The sequence below is a fragment of the Pholcus phalangioides genome, unplaced genomic scaffold, assembly GCF_987345545.1.
Source record: "Pholcus phalangioides strain wild (caught in Gottingen) unplaced genomic scaffold, Ppha-v1.0 ptg000012l_1, whole genome shotgun sequence".
Lineage (NCBI taxonomy): Eukaryota > Metazoa > Arthropoda > Arachnida > Araneae > Pholcidae > Pholcus > Pholcus phalangioides.
This window is the reverse complement of record NW_028301605.1, coordinates 17,606,943-17,626,937: the sequence shown is the minus strand read 5'-3', so window position 1 is coordinate 17,626,937 and position 19,995 is coordinate 17,606,943. Positions and strand designations below refer to the sequence as shown.

Here is a 19,995-nt window from a genome sequence, read left to right as displayed (position 1 = left end):
GATTTTTTTTTTTTTAATGCTTTTGCCACCCTTCTCCCATTCTAAAAAGTTCTTGACCACTCATTCTATTAATTTGCCGCCCCCTTCAAAATTACCATTTTTTAGGCTAAAGCCCCTGTAAATATGCCACTGAAAGTGGGTTACTTTTCCCGTTGCTCCCATACTCAGAGCGAGAGACCAGGTCAATGAATGATCAAAATAGTGCACATGAGACTTATCAAAAGAGTAAGACACTTATCTGCAAGGTCTGGCAATCAAGTGGGCTATAGACTAGAATGGAATAAGGGTGTCAAAAACTTGTAACCCTATTAACAGAATACTCCCATCCATTAAACCAAAAATTTTATCTACAACATTTTAATGATTCGTCCAATTATTACAGAAATACGCAACGACTGAAAAATCGAAATTTTTATTTATAAACACTTCAGCACAGCTGAATATTGTTCAGGAAAAACACTAACAGTTCAAAAAAATATGTACTTTAACAAATGGGATGGAGAGACGAATGAGACGCTTATTCACCTATGGGCCTGTACCAAAAGGCTATGTGGTCCCCAGACTTGGGAATTAAATATGTGACACCTGAAAGTAGAAAATAAGTGCAATAAAAGGAATTTTATTGAAACATTCGAATAAGAAAGTAACTCCGTAAATGGTGTTATACCACCATTTTATGTAAACACCAGTGGGGGAAGTCTTAATAAGTACTGCACTTAGATTTTATAAACAAACTTTTAGCACAATACTGGCCTTAGAAAACACATCAGCAGGGTTTTTAAGATTTAACACAGAACGAAATCTGTTTTTTAACAATCTAAATTCACTAACAAGCAAATTTAGTTTTCTGCCCAACAGAATAGGGCCGCAACTAGATGCTTGGTCACCTGGGCAAGCACATATTTTGACGCCCCCTCATGGGCAGAGATCCAGGGGAGCATTGCTGCCCTCCCCCCAGCATGAAAGATGGAGTCTACTGATCTAATGTATATATGAATTGACATCTGGGCCCCCCCCCCCCGACTTCCAAGTCAATCTCCGCCTATGCGCCCCCTTGTAATATTGGAGATATTTCAGAATGAAATTTGCACCCCGCTTGGGTCCAGCACCCAGGGCACAAGACCTGCCCCCCCCCCCCCAGTTGCGGCCCTGCAGCAGAATATTTAACATAGATGAGACCGGCACCTCTCTGATTCAGAAACACTTATTTTAGGACCTAACTACTTGCTAACTATTACTTCCAATTCTATTTCAAGTTTGTTCATTGTTTATAGAAGTGAGTGGCAGAGAGAGTGGCAGTTATCCTGGTACCAGAGTAGTTGGTAGTAGATATCTGGTAAATGTCTTGAAAATTCCTTTTTTAAATAACATTGAAAACCTATCTAAAGCTTTGTTAATTTATTTGAACAATGCATAAGAAACAAACTAAATCATCTCCTTAGCTAAAGTGTTATGTGACCTTACAGTATAGGAAGAATAATTTTTCTTTACGGTGGCACGAGATTCTTCCTTCCCCCCCCCCCACCCCAGATATTCCCTATATCCTCTTTCTTCAGCAGTATCATAAACTGCAACGCTATATTGTCCATCAAGCTTCAGTCAAGGTCATAAGTTATGTAATTACAGCGATACTTTTTTCTTTTGCAGATACCAGTTCACAAAAAGAATTAGTCTGCAAAAGAGGAGGGTGACCATTAATCGGGGGGGGGGGGTTTTAGATGTAAATAAAAGTGTGCGAGGGAAATTATTCAGCCATAAAAAAATGAACGCATCTGAGGGATGACCGTTAAGAGTTCTGCTGCATCTTGGTGGTAGAATAAAATTATCATACCATGCATGTATCTCTGAAGATTTGCATTTCCATTCAGCCTCTCGATTTGATGATGGTGACGGCGCTGATTCAAATTGGCAAAAAGCTGCCAATAATTACCCTTTTCTGCATCGTTGGGTACACTTCCGATTGAGTATACAGATACGGCTTTGTTCGGTTCAGACTCGTACTGAAATCTGATGGTAAAAAGAAAATTTAAAATAGTGATAAGTGTTTTCAGCATATCATTCATCACCATTTTTAAATACACTCAATAACTTCAGTAGATATCTGGTTGTATTTTAATGTACAGATGTTACAGTCACAGCCCAAAATTAGCCAGTTTGCAAATTGGGCAGTTCTGTTGTACATTGACCTGTCCAATGTCCAAACTTCTGGCTGGCCAGCCAGTTCATGCAGTGGCTAGAAAAAGTCCAAAAAAAACAAGCCGTGCATTTGGAGGTAGGGGAAGGAGCTGAAGAAATTTTACTAACAAGAGGGGGGGGAATGAGAGTTTTGCTTACTTTTGCTTGAGGGGGGGGATCAAAATTACCAAAAAAAATCTGCTGACTTAAACGGTCCCTCCCCTCATAGGAGTGACCTGGTCAGTGAGAGACCAAAAGAGTTACCTAAAGCATGCACAAGCATGCAAGTGCCCAAAACAGTACAAGCATGGGAGTGACTCAAAAAGGTCCATTTGCGGGATGGGGAAGCTGGCTATAACCCAGGGTGGCAAATTTGAGAAATGGGTAGCCAAGCCAATTAAACTAGGATGAGAAATTTCAAAATTAGTGTAGCCCACAGGTATCGAAACCATAAATCCACATGTGATCATTGTTATAGGATAGGTAGTTTCCATAAATAGAATTGTTTATCTACCAGCAAATAAAACAACTCACTTGAACTTCGGATCAATATGTGCAGCCAATCTCATTATATCGAAGAACGTTGTGTTCAGAGGCACATGGAGAAGCACAGAGTAAGACACTTCAATCGGGTTGCCATAATACAAAGAATATCTGATATAGTGCCGTGGCCCTTGATAATCCAGCAATGTATCTAAAGACACTGAAATGAGCGAATAAAACCTGAGGAAATCTTGATCTTGTAATGAAAAGTGGCTTATGTATGCAAGAGAAAAAAAGGTAAAAAATTACCAAGTTTCGCTCCTTTAACTATAGTGGTAGGTTTAAGGCAGGGAGCATCTTTGAGGTTCGCCAGGCTTCTTCCCGCTAGAGCTGGTAGTATATAATAAGTAGATAGAAGATCCCCAAAAGATCCACTATCTAGCTGATGATCGGCTAGAAACTTCAGGGATTGCTCCACACGCCACCCTTTCTTTCCTTGAGCAGCCAACATTGCCTAAAACACGAGGGAAAAAATTGTGTTCAGTTCGATCCGAACCATTAATTTTTTTACATATTAAAAGTAATGAAAATGATAAATGACTCACCTGAACAGCGAGAGCAGTACTGTATATATTCCCAAAGCTACCATCCATGTCAGACTTCCTGGCAATAACCTGAGATACTGCAGTCTGGAGCCTTTCAGCATGGTGGCGTCCAAATTGATAGTTCTTCACTATGCATGTTAAGGCCATCAACGATATGTACTGCATATCTGCAGAACAAACACCATTTTTAAAAAATTGAAAGCTTTCAATTAACAAAAAGTGCATTTAAATAAGTTGGTTTTTTCAGAAAAATAATGGCAACACTGCCAGACACATAAAAGCAAGTCAGGCACTGTATAAATAGTTTATAGAATTAGATTATATATCCTGCCTTAGTAATGCTAAGGTGGTGTTATATTTGTCAAGTGGAGATAAAACTAGACACTGTTGGAAAGCAGAAAAATGTTTCTTTACTACTTATTCCTCCGAATTTGCCACCCTTTAGGTAGTAGCCTCCCTAAACCCCTTTCCCCCCCCCCCCCTCACGAGTATACCTCTGGTATATGAACAGGAGCAATATCAATTCTGAGCACGCAGTCTAAAGATATGTCCATGTGTAAGACTTTCACAAAATATTTCATTATGAGCCAAGCAACACACTAGATGACCGTCGAGCTTGGGAGCACCCATCGAAAATAAGTTCATCAAAAAAGAACTAGCATGGAGTCTAGTTTTAAATTGCCAAGGCTGCAGTCTGAACAGAGTTGTGTGGGGGAAGTGTTGGAATAATATCATTTTCCCCTTTTTACTGTATGTGTATTCATGTTCTTTCCCCACATACGCAACTTTTCCCTCTTTTAGGGACTTTTTTTCCCTCCACTTGACCACTGCTGTATGATAGTTATTATCTTTGCTTGTATTAAATGTCATTCCTCTGACTAGACGTGTTTCGTTTCTCTCTCGTCGTCGTCTCTTTCCCTTCCACACTCTGCCCGCCCACAGAAAGTGGGGGGGGGGGAAGAAAGCAAAAGTATGGGAAATTTTCAAAGTAAAATTGCAGAACAAAAGTCAAATCAAGTAGGCCTATGCAGATAGACCTTAACGTATTCTTAACTGGAAAAAATATACTCTTTGCAAGAAGTGTGTGCTTTCCTGAAAAATTATGTAACAGGATTATATATTTACATAGTTCTTGCCTTTTCAAGTGCATTCATTATATATTACATTATATAGTATATTACATAAGAAAATTTCAATAAAACACATTAATTAAAAAAATTTAGTTTTAATAAAAGATATTTTACCAAATGTGTAATATCACTAAAAATATCCCGATTTATATTAACGTTTTAGGAAAAAATGATTACATACAAGTGTGTTAACAGATGTTCTTGAAACAGAAGCACATAAAAATTCAATGCCCTAGAAATTGTTCACCACTAAAGTTTTAGAGAGCCATTACAAGCCCGTGGCTATATAAAGGATATATTTCATTTATTTTATTTTCATACATTTAATTTCTCTCGATTCATTTCTCTATTTTGAATAATCTTGAAATAAATTTCCCCCCTCATTTACGAGGATACATAAGAGGGTTCACGTCTCTTTCCACAATCATTTTTGCAACAAATGAAAAAGAAATCCAGCATCCAAGTACTGTGTAAACTAGGTTTTAACGAAAATTCTCATAAAATGCTGGATTTTTCCAACAAAAATGACAAAAGTAAAACCCTCTAGCGAAGAACACTCAAGAACAGTTGTGCGCATGCAGCACAAGAGTTGTGGCCCGATTTATTCAAATCACTGGAGTTTGGGAGTACCCAGATACTCTCAAGTAGACTTTTACGTGGATATACAGAACATTTATTCAACACCCTACAATTTTCTACACCCTAAATAGAGAAATTAATCTATCTATAGTACCTACTGCTGGCCAGGTTTCCCCACCATATGCTGGGAACATCGATAAAGTAACAAACCATTGCAAAGGAATGAGCATGTCATACTCATTGTTTGGGAGCAATGGTAACCAAAGTAAGCATTCCAAAAATCATTGTTACCCGTCAGTTTCCCACCTATTTCAGGCTTTGACAAACTTTTAAAAATAGCCTATCATTCAAGTTAGGTCCAATTTCGTATATATAATGTAAAATGTGACGAAGATTGGTCTGAAATTATAGATTTTTGTATAGAGAGCATACACAAACAGAAAATTTCATATACAATAAAACCTCGTTTGCACCAGCGGGTGCAAAAAAAAAAAAAAATTGCCCACAAAATAAGGGTGACTTAATCCAGGATTTGAGAGAAGTACACATTTTTATTATGCATGGGGAAATTATTTGGCCGTAAAGGAAAGGTGGCAGCATCTAAGGGGGTTTTCTGTTGGGGAGAGGGGGTTTACTTATGTATAGATATGTTTGCCAATGAACGTTTTCTTGCTCAGAGTCATGGGGAACCTCTTATTGCCTTCTTTGCCCAGGACTCCCATTACCAAAACATCAGACCCTGTCTAAGGTAAAGTAATCATTTTGCGGCATTCACTTTAGAACAGTTTCAAAAATTTGTTTGTGAAGTAAACTTTCCCCTTCTCACCTTCAACAGATTGACAAATAGCCAACAAAAGTCCCGATAATTTTATAAAATTACTAATGTAAGCTATATCCAAAAGGCAAGATATGTAGTACAAGTTTATGTAGTATATTAATTATTAAAATAGTTTATGTATTAAATAGCTTTTCCTCCATTTACAAAACCCTAGTATTTTAAGTTTTTGAATTTTAATTTGGTTAACTTCGAGGAATGAAAAGCCAAACTATTTAACTTACCAATCCATCTTTGTTCCTCTGCTCTTACTCGAACAGTTTCCATCAGTTTGTGAATATCCGATTCGGTACTTTCGCCCACTAGACAAAGAGTTAGCAGAGCTACTGGATTCACAAAAGCAGTTTTTGGCGATAGGCAGAAATAGTCCTGTGTCGAAGATCTTTCACCAGATTCAAACCATGGAAATTATGTGGATCCTGACAGGTTGCTAACATGGAGTTTATGTATAGAGCAAGGCGACTGAGCGATACAGGTTCAGTATAGTTTCTGAAATTGCAATTATAAAACTTAAAAACACGGCAGTATAACACTGATGCGAACTTTGAAACTTATGTTTTCACATGCAAAATAAAATAAGAACCCTTACTTGACAAAGTCTATAGCAACTTGTATCTGAAGTTGCTTTTTCATCAAGCTTGCATCTTCTGAAGACTTTGAAAACATATCTGGTTTTGCAAGGCCCAGGGCAACTAAAGCCCTAGGGGTGTTGTGACCCCATCCATAGTTTGGTTTACGAACAGAAAACAGCCATTTGAGACCAGCCTTGACTTGCTCAGGATATGAATCGCCATCTAAATCGATCAAGTTGATATCTATGTCATCTGTAATATCTTTGTCTATATCCTCAGATTCGTCTTCGTCAAATATTGTTGTTGCTTCAGATGTTTGGTCTATTGGTAGTGTCGATGTCGGCATGTGGGTTGTCGTCGTACCTAAGAAATTCAAAATTCATAACTTTGTAATATAATTCAATGGCGAAATATTACTAAAATTGAAAATATGCAAACAGCAAATGCACACAACCACTGGCTTCTTACTTACATCCAACTTCGTCAGAGCCATCTTTACAGTCATCATATCCATCACATCTCGCGGGAAATAGGATAACATGGACCATCTTTGCAAAGGATAAATTAGGCTTCTTTTTACAGCTATTTGGGTCGGAAATGACTAGAATAGAAACAAATTAAGATTAGGTATTTTTTACGCTAAAAATCACTTGTTTACAGTTTATTTCTTGGTCCTACTGTATATTATGATCCAACCCGTAGTTAATATGGCGCCTTTTCTAAAATGAACAGGAATCAATTTCCCCTTAACTTTTTTATTGGCCAAAAACTTTTTCTACCCTTCCACCTCAGGATTTGGCTGCAAAAGGTTACATGGCCCAACAGCTGCTGCTGAGTCCCACTGCCATGAATGAAAATAATTGGGGGACCATGAGTACAACTAGAAACAAATTTACTGTCACCCAGCACAACAATGCATCCAGCACTATGTCAAAGTCATAACTGCCAAAAAAGAAACAGGTCATTGCCAATGAGTAAACATTTTCTTTACTGGTGGACCAAATAGAAAGGCTGGCCAGCCAAAAAACAATTAATGCATTGAAAAAAAGACTTGCAACTAACACTAGCTTTAATAGACTAGACAACCTAGTCAAATTTGTAAGTGTCCCCATCTATGATTTGGTCAGTTAGTTCACATGTGTGATACATGGAGATGGGAAAAGAAGCCTCTAGAATAGAAGTCTCCAACCCATGGCTCACTGATGACATTTCAGTGGCCTGCCAAGACTAATGAAAAATAAAACCAGTATTACACTATCTGATCTATGATTACACTCAGGGCAGTAACTAGACTGGACAACTAGGTCATTGCCCCAGGACCCCGAGTCAAATAGGGGGCCCCAATAAGATTTACTTATTTTGCATAACAACCCTTTAAAGCCCCCCCCCCCCAAGGAAAAGTCTGCCCCGGGACACTACACAACCCTGATTATACTTATTCGATTCGGCATTGCTTCTATTGTGCTAATAATCGATATATCTACAGAAATATCAAGTCTTTTCCCGAATTCTGACAGTTTCCATTTTGAAATATATCGGAAAGTTTATCAATAGTGGCCGAGGAGGTCAAACCTTGAAATATATTTTAAGGATTCATTATTCCAAGATTAAACACACTGATAGTTGTGAATATTATCGGACAAAACTCAGGAGTGAGTGAGCTCTCAAGTTTTCCAAATTAATAAACAATTACCTAATTTACGTTTATTAAACGCTAAAAAGTATTGCGCTCAAAGAACATGCAAGCCGAAAATAGAAAAGGCATTGTGAAAAAAAATCCTATCAGCTTAATCTTTCATTTTACATGAAATGATTCAAAAAATCTCAAAGTGTAAGTTATGTACATCTGGAAAAAGTGTGCAACCTTAATATGCCACCATACTCAGCCACCTCATTGGGCATTTTCCCTGTTGTGGCCTTGTATTTGTACATGCATTAATCAGGCTCCAGTAAAATTAATTCTGATGATTGACAAGAGAATTCAGCTCATAAAGCAACTGTTTTATATTAACATGTGCATCTATTATATCAATGAAAATGTCGTTAGCTGAATCCATATTCATTAGCTGAGGAAGAAAAATCACAAAAGAAAATCTTCGTTAGCCAAAAATTCATAAGCAGAGACATTCGTTAGCCGAGGAATTACTGTATATATGATGTATACGATATATCTTATGCTGCCATCTGTCAGTCACTTTCATTACTATTGCAATGCATAACTTTTTAGCTTAAGAGCACTTTGTGACGAAGAGGATGGGGTCATGGAATTGAACTTCCTGGTCTTTGACCAAGACATGCTCAGTGACAGATTTCTCTGTTAGAGCCTAAATTTACAGTTCCAGCTTAATCAATTTATAGCAAATGATTTCACCATATAGATCTCTCGTTCTATATCCTAGCTACGACATCCAATATTCCTCTGGCATTCCGATATATAATGATATGATCCAGATATTGTACGATGTCGTTTTGCTACTGGAGAGCCTAAATTTACAAGCCACTTGCACCTGGGTGAGTAAACTATTTCCCACTACCAGATTGCTTTGTGATTTTAAATATTCAGGTTGCAGGTTAGTGCTCCCTCTTGACAAGGTTATAAAATTAATTGACCCAAGTTAAAACATTTTTCATTGAGCATGTAAGTGCTCAGTGAAAAGCGTGCTCAGCAATCAAGTGTGAAAAAATTCAAAATCAGTCGATTGAAAAATTCAATACCTAGAATTATATGTAAACATTTATGTAAAGAATTAACTTACAATAAGAGCTTTTTTTGCAAAAGGCTTCGTCGCTGCCATCATCGCAGTCTTCACTGGCATCACACCATTCATTTCGAGAAATGCATTCGCCATTAGTGCACGTAAATTCATCTTCATCACACTCTAACAATGAAACAACAAGGCTATAAATAACTAGCTATAATACCCGGTTCTGCCCAGTTTTTCTCCATATACTAGGAGCTTTGAAGAAATGGCAGACTATTACAAAGGAGAATTAACATGTCTGAAATGCATTGTTTGGAAACAATGGTAACCAAAGTAAACATTACAAAAATCATTGTTGGGGCCTTAAGAACTATGTTGCCTGAAAATTTTTAGCAATCTGTGTGGGTCCTGTTTGCTATTTATGTAAAATTTGACAACGATTGGTCTAAATTGTGGATTTTGTATAGAGAACACACGTAATTTGTTTTCTGTATATCTGGTTTAATCAGGGACATATGTTTCAAAGGAATAATTGTCTTCCTGGAATAACAGGTGGTTTTATTTTTTGATTGTGACCTTAAAAAGTTTTGAGTGATCAACAAGAGCTCCTTAAGTTATTAGCCAGACTCACCCCCCCCCCCCCATCAAATTGATGTCTGACACTTCCAACATGGCTCATAAGAACAAACCAACCTAGAAGAAAAGACATGCCAGACAAACTATCTTATTTGCATCCTCCCTGCAAATGAGTTACCTGACCTGTATCCCCACACCAAGATGAACCAGCAAGGATAGCTCGGCTTACCTGCCACCCAGGTGCAAAGCCTTATATGTTGTCCCTAATGGCAACCCTGGCAGGAGGCTGACACCTCGAGATAAACCAGATTTTTTTTTTTTTCAGAAGAAAGCTGTGTATCATTGTTTACCATAAAAAATGTGCATGGCTATATGTCCCGCTTTCGTAGATTTTTCTCGGTTTTCTTTTTATTCTAGAATTATTTAATGCCAGATAACTTAATCCTTGAAACAGCACTTATTTTTGTGAGCCATCGTTACTTATCCTATAAAAATGATGTAATGAAATTTTTTACTAAGAAATTTTTTTCAAAAAAAGGTGTTTCTGGTACTCCAGGGACCAGACAAGTTAGAAGCCGAATTTTTCCTTTGCTATCATTTGACTATTCTGGAACATTCTGGGTGAGGGCATGCCCCCCCACTGAGCCATCTTAAGAACATCATGGGCCTCGCGCCAAGTGATTTTTCTGAGGCCCTACAAGGCAAATTCTCGAAAATTTCAATCGGATCTCATTTTTGTGAGGCCCCCTCTTATCTTGAAGGCCACCGGGCGGACCCATGCCTTAAGCCCCCATCCTAGAGCAGGGCCCCTAGACTGGGATCTTTTGTGGGCCCTTTAGTCAGACTTCTCACAGGACCTTCTATAGTTAATTTATAACATGAAAAAATAGTTAAAAGTCCCAAAACTTATGAGAATTGTCCTGGGTGGAGTACAGCCTTACCCTTGGGGGTCATGCCCTCCCTCACGATTTATCAAAACGCAATTCCAAACAAAAAAATTCTTTCGCTCTTTCATCTCTTATTTTGCATTTCTCCAGAACAGAACTTTTTTAGCCAATGGAATTTTTTTACTCATTAGTCTCAGATTTAGCACTCCTATTAAATGGCATCTGTGCAACAGCAGTGAGCCACATAGCCAAGCGCCGCCCCTGTACTATTATCACAATGGGCAAGTGGAGAAGACAGTCTCTGCTCTGGAGAGATACAAAATAGGATGAAAGAATTTTTTTTGTTATGAATTGTTTTGATAAGTCTTGAGGGAGGGCATGACCCCCAAGGGTAGGACTGGAGAAACCGCGAGACACCCAGGTTCTGTCGCAAGCAGCAACCACAAGGGTAGGACTGACAGGGCTCCAGCTTGAGGGCCCAGGACTAAATCCTTATAATTTCTTTTTCCACACTATAAATTAACTGTAGAACGGCGAGCACCCATAAGTGGAGATACGGAGGGGGGCGTGGGGCTATGAATTGACATCGTCATCGTGTTCCCCCCCCCCCAGCAATAATTACCGTGCCCCCCCAGACTTCCAAGTCTGTCTCCGCCTATGCGCTCACCCCCATGCAAAAACCTGGCTTGGGTCCGCGAAAGATTCCAGCCTACGGGCCCTGACGCACGCTGTAAGCTATGGGGGAGAGTGGCGATAGACAGGAGGCGCAAAATAGGTCCGTAACTGATAGTCTTGAGACACCCCAATAGCTTACACTCTTGTTTCTTGTATTACAGCACCCCCCCCCCACCTTCTATTTTCTCAATGTTTCCGTTGCCGAGATATGGCTCAAAAGCGCGATGTCATGTGAATTTGGCGATTTCCAAGAACGGGACCAACGACGACTGACGTGCAACCCTTCCGCAAATTGCTGCAGATTTCAATGCTGGGCCATCAACAAGTGTCAGCGTGCGAACCATTCAACGAAACATCGATATGGGCTTTCGGAGCCGAAGGCCCACTCGTGTACCCTTGATGACTGCACGACAAAGTTTTACGCCTCGCCTGGGCCCGACAACACCGACATTGGACTGTCGAGGACTGGAAACACGTTGCCTGTTCTGACGAGTCTCGGTTCCAATTGCTTCGAGCTGATGGACGTGTACGGGTATAGAGACAACCTCATGAATCCATGGACCCTACATGTCAACAGGGGACTGTTCAAGCTGGTGGAGGCTCTGATGGTATGGGAGCGTGTGCAGTTGGCGTGATATGGGACCCCTGATACGTCTAGATACGACTCTGACAGGTACGTAATCATCCTGTCTGATCACCTGCACCCATTCATGTCCATTGTGCATTCCGACGGACTTGGACAATTTCAGCAGGACAATGCGACACCATACGTCCAGAATTGCTACAAAGTGGCTCCAGGAACACTCTTCTGACTTTAGACACTTCCGCTGGCCACCAAAATCCCCAGACACGACAGTTACATCCCCAGTGTAAGAGTTACGAACATATCTGGATGATTATTGAACATATCTGGGATGCCTTGTAACGTGCTGTTCAAAAGAGATCACCACCCCCCTCTTACTCCTACGGATTTATGGACAGCCCTGCAGGATTCATGGTGTCAATTACCTCCAGCACTACTTCAGACGAGTCCATGCCACGTCGTGTTGCGGCACTTCTGTGGGCCCTACACGATATTAGGCAGGTGAACCAGTTTTTTTGGCTCTTCAGTGTATATACCAATTATACTATTATATGGACTTGGACTCGACTGATTACCTTTCCGCTGGGGGAGGAGCGAGCCCCATCTCCGCCCTTGAAGCCAGTCATCTCACATTTCAGGGGGGGGGGGCTCTCATTACTGCCCTCCCACATAGGGCTGACGGGGCTTTATCCCGGGGAGGCGTCGCGGAATGGATCCAGTGCCGTCTTAAAGGCACGGCCCGGGGCCCTCAAAAATGGGATCTGGTTGAAATTTCCGATAATTTGTTTGGTAGGACCTCAGAAAAATCAATTGGCCCGGGAGGTCACGATACTCTTAAGACGGCCCTGAATGGATTCCCCCACTGCCGGCGTAAAATCTGTCCCTGAAGCCCAAAGATTCCCATCCCAGAGGCCTTGCTGCAGGAGGATTGGTGGGGGGGGGTGCATGCCGCTATATTGCATTGGAGAGAGCCCCTCTCCAAACAGGCAGAATGATTGAAGGAAAAGGCAACTCAAAATCTGTATAATCTGCTTTAGCCAAACATACCCTGGAAGCTATTTGGCGATCCCCCTTATCTCAGATTTCCTCAATCACTTCTCCCAGTGTAAGAGTTACGTCCGAATTACATCAACAGCTAGCTATTATCAAAACACGGAAGTCGGCGGATCAGGTCAATTGGGATCATCGCTATTGACGTGCTGATAATAAAAATGAGGCGCCCCTCATCTCCACTTGTAATAGAGGCGTCAATTATTTGTTTTCGAGCAATTTAATTATATATACATCGATAGGAAACATAAATCACGACTCCCCTTGCCGTCCTTAAACGATCCCAGACAGACATGTTTACGCTTCTTTTTTAAGCAAGCAGTCTCCACCACAAAAAATTAGCAACAATACGATGATGGGGAGGGGGCATAAACAGGGCCGTCTTAAGAGCATCATGATCATGGGGCAAAATGATTTTGCTGAGGCTCTACCTGGAAAATTTTTCGAAAATTTCAACCAGTTCTAATTTTTGTGAGACCCCTCTTCTTAAGGGATGGAGAACCAACGAGGGTAACAGGGGGGTTCGCAGTTTTTTCACTGAATGGTGGTGGGGGCAAATGGCAGTGGAGATGCAGAATACCCCCGTTCCCATCTATGCAGTCTGGTGCCCCGGGCACTGGACCAGGGGGGTGCCGAATCATTTCTGTAACCAATACATAAACGAGGGAATGCCATGGGGGTGCCAAATTCCAGCTTTCGCCGGTTGACCAAGTATCTTAGTCGCGGATCTGTGCCCGGGGTCGCTAGACGTTTCCTGGTCTGGAGCCGTGTCAGCCCTTCCCCCTTGGGCGGCCATGAGCCCTGCAGCTAACCCGCTAATAGGAACAGCTTAGACGCATGAAAAATGAGAGCCTTGCTTGGTGGGAGGGAGTCTTGGACAAGGCTACTAAGGACCCCCCCCCCCCAATTTTGCCACAATAAGATTTCAATTAAATATTCCTAGAACAGACGCGATCCCTGCGCGAATGCTTTCGCTCAATTATCAATTTATTTCATCTATTTCTGAGAGATATGCCCCCCGGACACTATCTGCTATCGATCATTGTTAATTCGTCCCAGAACCCTTACATTCTGCAGAAGATCCCAATACTTGGTCTTCAGTCCCAAGGATTTTTCACGATCCATCTTTATAGTGAATTTATTATGTGGGAAAAAAAAATCTAGTGGCCTTCGGGGTTGAGCACCATAGCATTGGTGACCCCAATAGCATTTTTTCATATGAATTCAGAAAAACCGCCCAATTTCTACAATTCTCGTAAAAGTGCAGGAATTCCCATGTATAAAAAAAATCCGGCCTCTCGATCCGGATTTCGGGGGGGGGGGGGAGCTTTTTCCAGTTTATATAAAAATAATCATGGGGCTCAGAGATAGAGCGAGAGAGGAATAATATGCAGGGCCACAATTGGGGAGAGCAGGGGGGTCTGATGCCCTGGGCTTAGGAAGGGCACCGAGTTGACTTTAGTTCGTTCAAAATTACTGGGGGGTGTTGGGGGAGATGCATTGAGCCCTCACTCAATGAAAAACATTGAGGGCTGAATACCATCATTCGTACTTACGGGACTCAAGCCCGTACGCGGAGGTGGAGTGTGAAGTTGTATAATATATTCACCACAAATATTGGGGACCTCAACCCCCATAATTGTGGGCTCAAATAGCCTCAGCCCTCCGGGTTCCGGCGCCTGTAGCCCTGGAACATTTTTCTTGCAGTTGGGTATAAACCTGGCACACCTGTCTGACGCGATGCATCTATCGACGGTGGCCTAGAGCCTCATCCTAGCTTTTTTAATAGGCCGTGGCAGCACGACATCCATATTTTACGTCATAAGAAAAAAGGCGGAAAGCTAAATACGCCATTAAGGAAAAAAATAAGGGCTTGGCTCGAGCCCAAAGACTATAAAAAGCAAACCACGTGCACCTGCGGCCTTGACATTGGGCAAGACCCCGTTATCACGCCACATCGTATGTTACGTTTTACGTACAACCCGTTCTAAAACCAGCTCTAGATCTTGTCATTGGGCTTTTCGCTGAAAAAAAAAAAAAGGCCCATCACCGGGCCTTTCTCTCCACACCTCCACTACAATCGCGAGCTGCACCAAGTCAGACATAGCATGGACAAGCGAAAATTTCTAATTCAGCACAAAGAAGTGCGTACGTTGGCCTTTTCATCTTCAATGGCGATCAGTTTAAACGCGAAACGGCCTATTCCAAAACTGAAGAGACTTATTTTATCCTCCAGAGCGTAAACAATGTTAGGGCGCTCTCCACAAGAATCTAAGGGGGGCTCGCGATTTATAGATTGAAATTTTTACATAGGGCTTCGTTATATTGCTGCTAGTCAAACTGAAATATAGTATAATTATAAGAATACTCATACCCGTACTCATCTGAAAATTTGGCTGTATAGGGGATATCTTTACCCAAGGGGTTTTTTAAACTGTTCAGGGGGGTTGCCAACCACTGACAAAGGTCTTTGCGTTAAACTGCTCTGGGAAGCCACCGGTGGCAAAAGTTTGAGAATCCATGTCTTAACCAATTTGTACCCACTGTACTCATTTGAATTTGGCTTAACAAGAAAACGTATTCGTTGCAAATTTTTTCAGAAAAAGAAAATGCTCGAGGACATGGGAGAGAAGTATGCAGCAAAAATATAATGCAATTTTTGAAAAAAAAATTGCATTTTGCACCCGTCCCCTGATGGACAATGGAATCCGCAGATAGGGGAGGGGCCTTTGCTCCGGGCGCTATTGAATTCTTTTTTTTCTCATGCTTCCATAAGGTGTGCATGTTACGGTAGAAGCCCGAAGAGTGGTAAAAACTAGGTTTTACCAGGGCGAGTTGGTAAAAGCCCGAAAAACGAACGTGTATACCGACACTGCCCAGACCTATATAGCGCCCGTCAGTACACCGATCAAGGAGCTCCCGTTCTGGTGGACGTATTCCATCGAAACTTGGTGGCTATATGGATGGATAGATAAATGTAATAGAAAGTGCCACTTTTTCCCCCACCTTTGGGTCTAAAATTGAACTAGTTTTTTGTTGCATAAATCTCTCCACGGTCTCATTAAGATATCCTGAAAATTTGGCTGTATTCGGACGAGTAGTTTTTGAAAAAAAATCTAGTACTCGGAATACCAGAACTTCAATTAAAAACCCCCTGTATTTTAATCTCGTTTCTGCCCTAACTTACTGTAATTGTAACACTGCTTATACTGTGCTTGTAATACTCGGGACCGGAACTAGAAACAAACTGACTGTCGTCCTCGTCCTGAGCTACTGTACATTTCGGTGCCGTGTTCTCGTAAGTAATTTCAAATGAATGGGGGGGGGGGGGGGAATGGATTCACATCATGGGCGGAGATACGGGGTCATGGGGGGGCATTGCCCCACCAGCGTCAAAGGTGGAGTCGTCTGATCCAATGTATACGTGTGTATATATGAATTAACATCATGCCCCCCCAGCAATAATGACCGTGACCCCCCAGACGTTCAGGTCTATCGCCGCCTATGTGATTCGCATCTACAGACACGGCAAAACATTCTTTAAAAATAAAAATGTTTTCCGGCGCAGCCACGATACGATATATATACGAATACGTTCATTGGTTTATGTTAAAGAAAGTACCGGTGTCTGACAAGACACGGTGAGTGTCTGTAGATGTAAATCCACCCTATAGAGTAAATTTGGAGAGCCCTTCCTGGGGTCCAGTGCCTCTCTGGGGCATCACATTCCCTCCCTCCCTCCAGTTTCTACCCTCGGGCATCGCAAATAGTAATCTCACGTTTAATTAGAAAAAATCATCAATACGGGAGTATCAGTTCCAAAATTTCTTGAACAGGACTGTCAAAACCAGACCCACACTTGAATCGCCCGGACAGGGGACCCTGGGATCCGAGGGTCCACTAAAAGTTATGGCCAAAACCCTGAAAGTTGCATCGAAATTCGTGGAGCGAGGTCTCACTCCAGCCTTTCCTCAGACTTGAGCCCCTCCAATTAGCCCACCCGGACACCAACAAGTTCCCCCCCCCCCCCCCGTGAGTGTCCGCGAAGAACCCGGGAGAGATCCGCGCGACGCCGACAGGACGAATCGAATGACAGGTTCGACGAGCAGCGCGACGCGGCGACAAAACTGGTGTCGGAAGTGGGATGTTTCATGGGCTTGTATGGTGAAAAAGCATGGAAAAGACAAGGCTCATGAAATTTTTGCTGGTTAAAATTTCCTAATGTAAACACTAATTTGCAGGCAGAGCCTCCCGTTTTAGGGGGTGTGCGTCAGGTGCGGTCACACCGAGCTTCGCACGTACGGTTATAGAAGTGAAAAAAATACTAAATAAGGTGTCTAAGCTCCAACTCATTTGGGGAACGCTTTTAGCAGACGCAAGGACCGTTGCGAAAATAAAATCGGGGCTACGGAAGTAAAAGAAATATCTCGTGCGGGGGGGGATCGGAGTCCATTACTACAAAATATACAGGAATGCTGAAACATAACCCCTAGGTTCAGGGTAGGTGCCTAAGAAAATTTGAGCCCCCAATACATTTTGTAAGGGCTCAGTCCCGTATATACGGACGGCCAGCAACTTTCAGCCCTTTCAATGTTTCCTTCATGTCGGCGCCCCTGAAATATTTTTCAGCACAATGAAAATGTCAAAATTAGAGAAAAATCTCAGAATACACAGAAATTCTGAATTAATAAGAGAAAATCCCACAATTGAAAATATATGCGCGATATACTATGCGTATTTTTTTTCCACTTCTATTACGATAGGTGCGGGGTGCCCCCTCCCCCAAAATCTCGGTGCGACCGAACCTGTCGCGTAACCCCAAGGGTGGTTTTTATTGAGGGGACATTCCCTGCATCCTTGTGTATTATATGCCCGAGTATTTAGGGGGGTGCTTTTTCACTCTCCCAAAAAATAGAGGTTCTAGCCCATAGCGCGGGACAATTATCACCATGCTATAAATTCACTATGAATAGCCAGTGATAAAGGGCACGTGAAAAATCTGACTTTAGGCCTGCAAAATCCCAGCCTAAAGGGGTCTTACGATGTGGGGAAATCACATGATGTACATACACTTATGGGACACATTTCAATGTTTACAAAATGGTGTTGGATATCACTTGACAAGACCCTTCAGTCAGTGTAGTCTTAACGCATGGGCCCATCCGGGCCTCAAGAGAAGAGGGGCCTCACAAAAATGAGATCCGGTTGAAGTTTTCTAGAATTCACCAGGTAGGGCCTCAGAAAAACCACTTGGCCCGGGGTCCCATGATGCTCTTATGACGGCCCTGCCTTCAGCCTAATCTTCAGTCAAACATGGACCTCTAGGAACAAGGCCTATCTAACAAAGCTCTAGCTTTGGGGGGGGGGGGGATGGGGCGGGATATACTTTTTAAAAATTATGCATTAAATTATAATAAAAAAAAAGCAAATTAGGGGCACCCATAAAAACTCTAGCTGATCAGAAGTCCTTGCCTCATTCCGAAATGCGCGAAGGGGCCTCCATCAGAAACCATTTTAAAAACGGACCCCTCCCAACGGTAGACCCAAAAAACGCATCGAATCATTAAATGGTTACGCCACTGCCGTATATTACGCATATTGAATTCTATTTTTATTCATGGAGGTCCAGCTTCACGATTTCGGTAGGGGGTTCGAAGCAGCATTATAAAATACATGCACAGAGCAGTCTTAAGAGCATCGTGGGGCCCCGGACCAAGTGACGTTTCTGAGGCCCTGCCTAGCAAATTCTCATAATTTTCAACGGGTTCTTGTTTTTATGAGGCGCCTTCTCTTGGGGCAAATGCGATAAGACACAGCACTGTACATACAATAATTTACGGATACGCCAAGGGGTGGCTAGAGGGAAAAACCCCTACCCATGCGAGACATTTTTCGGCACCCACTGCCCACTTTTAGGAGACAAAACTTTTTTTTCTCGCCCTTTCAACTCGGATTTGGCCCGTGCGGGCCCTAGAGCCACCCCATCGAGACACCACTGATAAATTTTCCCCGCACCTACCTTCGAAATGCAATAAGTTTACTCCCTACGGCAGTCGAGAGGAGGCCCAACCCAGGCTTTTAAAGGCTTCAAATTACTTAACTCGTGGCAGTAAACTACTATGGACCCCCTACAAGAAGGCCCGGGTAAGAAAACTTCAGCAGGGGGGGGGGGGGGGGGGCCTCAATTCCTCCCCACATCGTTCTCAAGTTTCTCGTAATCTTTCAAGCAATGAATTTGCGAGGGCGTATAGGACGCCTTTTTAAAAAACATTTCTCTCACCCTTAAAAAAATGGCCCCGCCCAAGAATTTATGGGGGCCCTAGCCAGGAACCTTTCAAGAGCGTGCCCTAAAAATTAAAAAAAAAAATCCACGAAAACATAATTTTAGATTCTAGGGCTGAAATCAACCCGGGAAAACTCATCGAATCATCAAGTGGTTACGCCACTGCCGCGCTTCCGCATACTTTTACAGCACGTGCTTTTTATTCACGTTTTTCCTCAAAAAAAAAAAAGCTTGAAAATTGATAATTTCGCGGAAAACTTGAGTGGCAAACGAATTCAGTGGCGTAGTAATTAAATTTATTACAATAATTGAGAAAATACTCACCAGTGGTGTCTTCGTCGTCATCATCACCAAAAGCCGAACAGAACAAGGCCAGAAAGATGAACACCATATAATACTTCATCGCTTCCTTATTTTGTTTTTCACTCCGTTTAGTAATATCCTTGACTAGAAAATAGCGTCAGTTGTGCAATCGGTTATTGGAGGACAGTGGCGTGAGCAGCAATGACCGGCACCGATATGCGCGACTCCGAACCAGCAGGTCTGTCCCGTCTTCTACGAGACTCACTTTTAATGATGTGATGGGAATGAAAGGGGGAAGGGAAAGTGATAAAAAAGAAAAAACTAAAATCATCGCCATCTATCGCCAATATTCTCATCTTTTTTGATGATATCTTCGCCAAAAAACTCGACAATAAAGAAGGAAAAAAAAACTAATTTAATTTTTTTTTCTTAATTTTTTCCCCATTCAGAATTTTGCGAATTGAAGGTTATGGTCCAAAAGACGTATTTGCTTCCTCAAAAAATTTACAGCCCAGGGTCCCAATCATGGAAGATGGGGCCGTCTCTGGTCCTTCAAT

General features: G+C 41.9%; 1 pseudogene across 1 annotated transcript; it reads right to left on the bottom strand.

The window, feature by feature from the left end:
* Positions 1-416: 416 nt before the first annotated feature.
* On the bottom strand, positions 417-19,682 carry LOC149079692 (uncharacterized protein CG3556-like; annotated as a pseudogene). Its single transcript, XR_016193633.1, has 10 exons — positions 19,460-19,682; positions 9,136-9,258; positions 6,852-6,980; positions 6,397-6,742; positions 6,032-6,296; positions 3,264-3,430; positions 2,968-3,172; positions 2,710-2,878; positions 1,832-2,007; positions 417-585 (listed from the first exon to the last, which is right to left on the bottom strand). The product of XR_016193633.1 is annotated as an uncharacterized protein CG3556-like (transcript).
* Between the last annotated feature and the right edge of the window lie 313 nt (positions 19,683-19,995).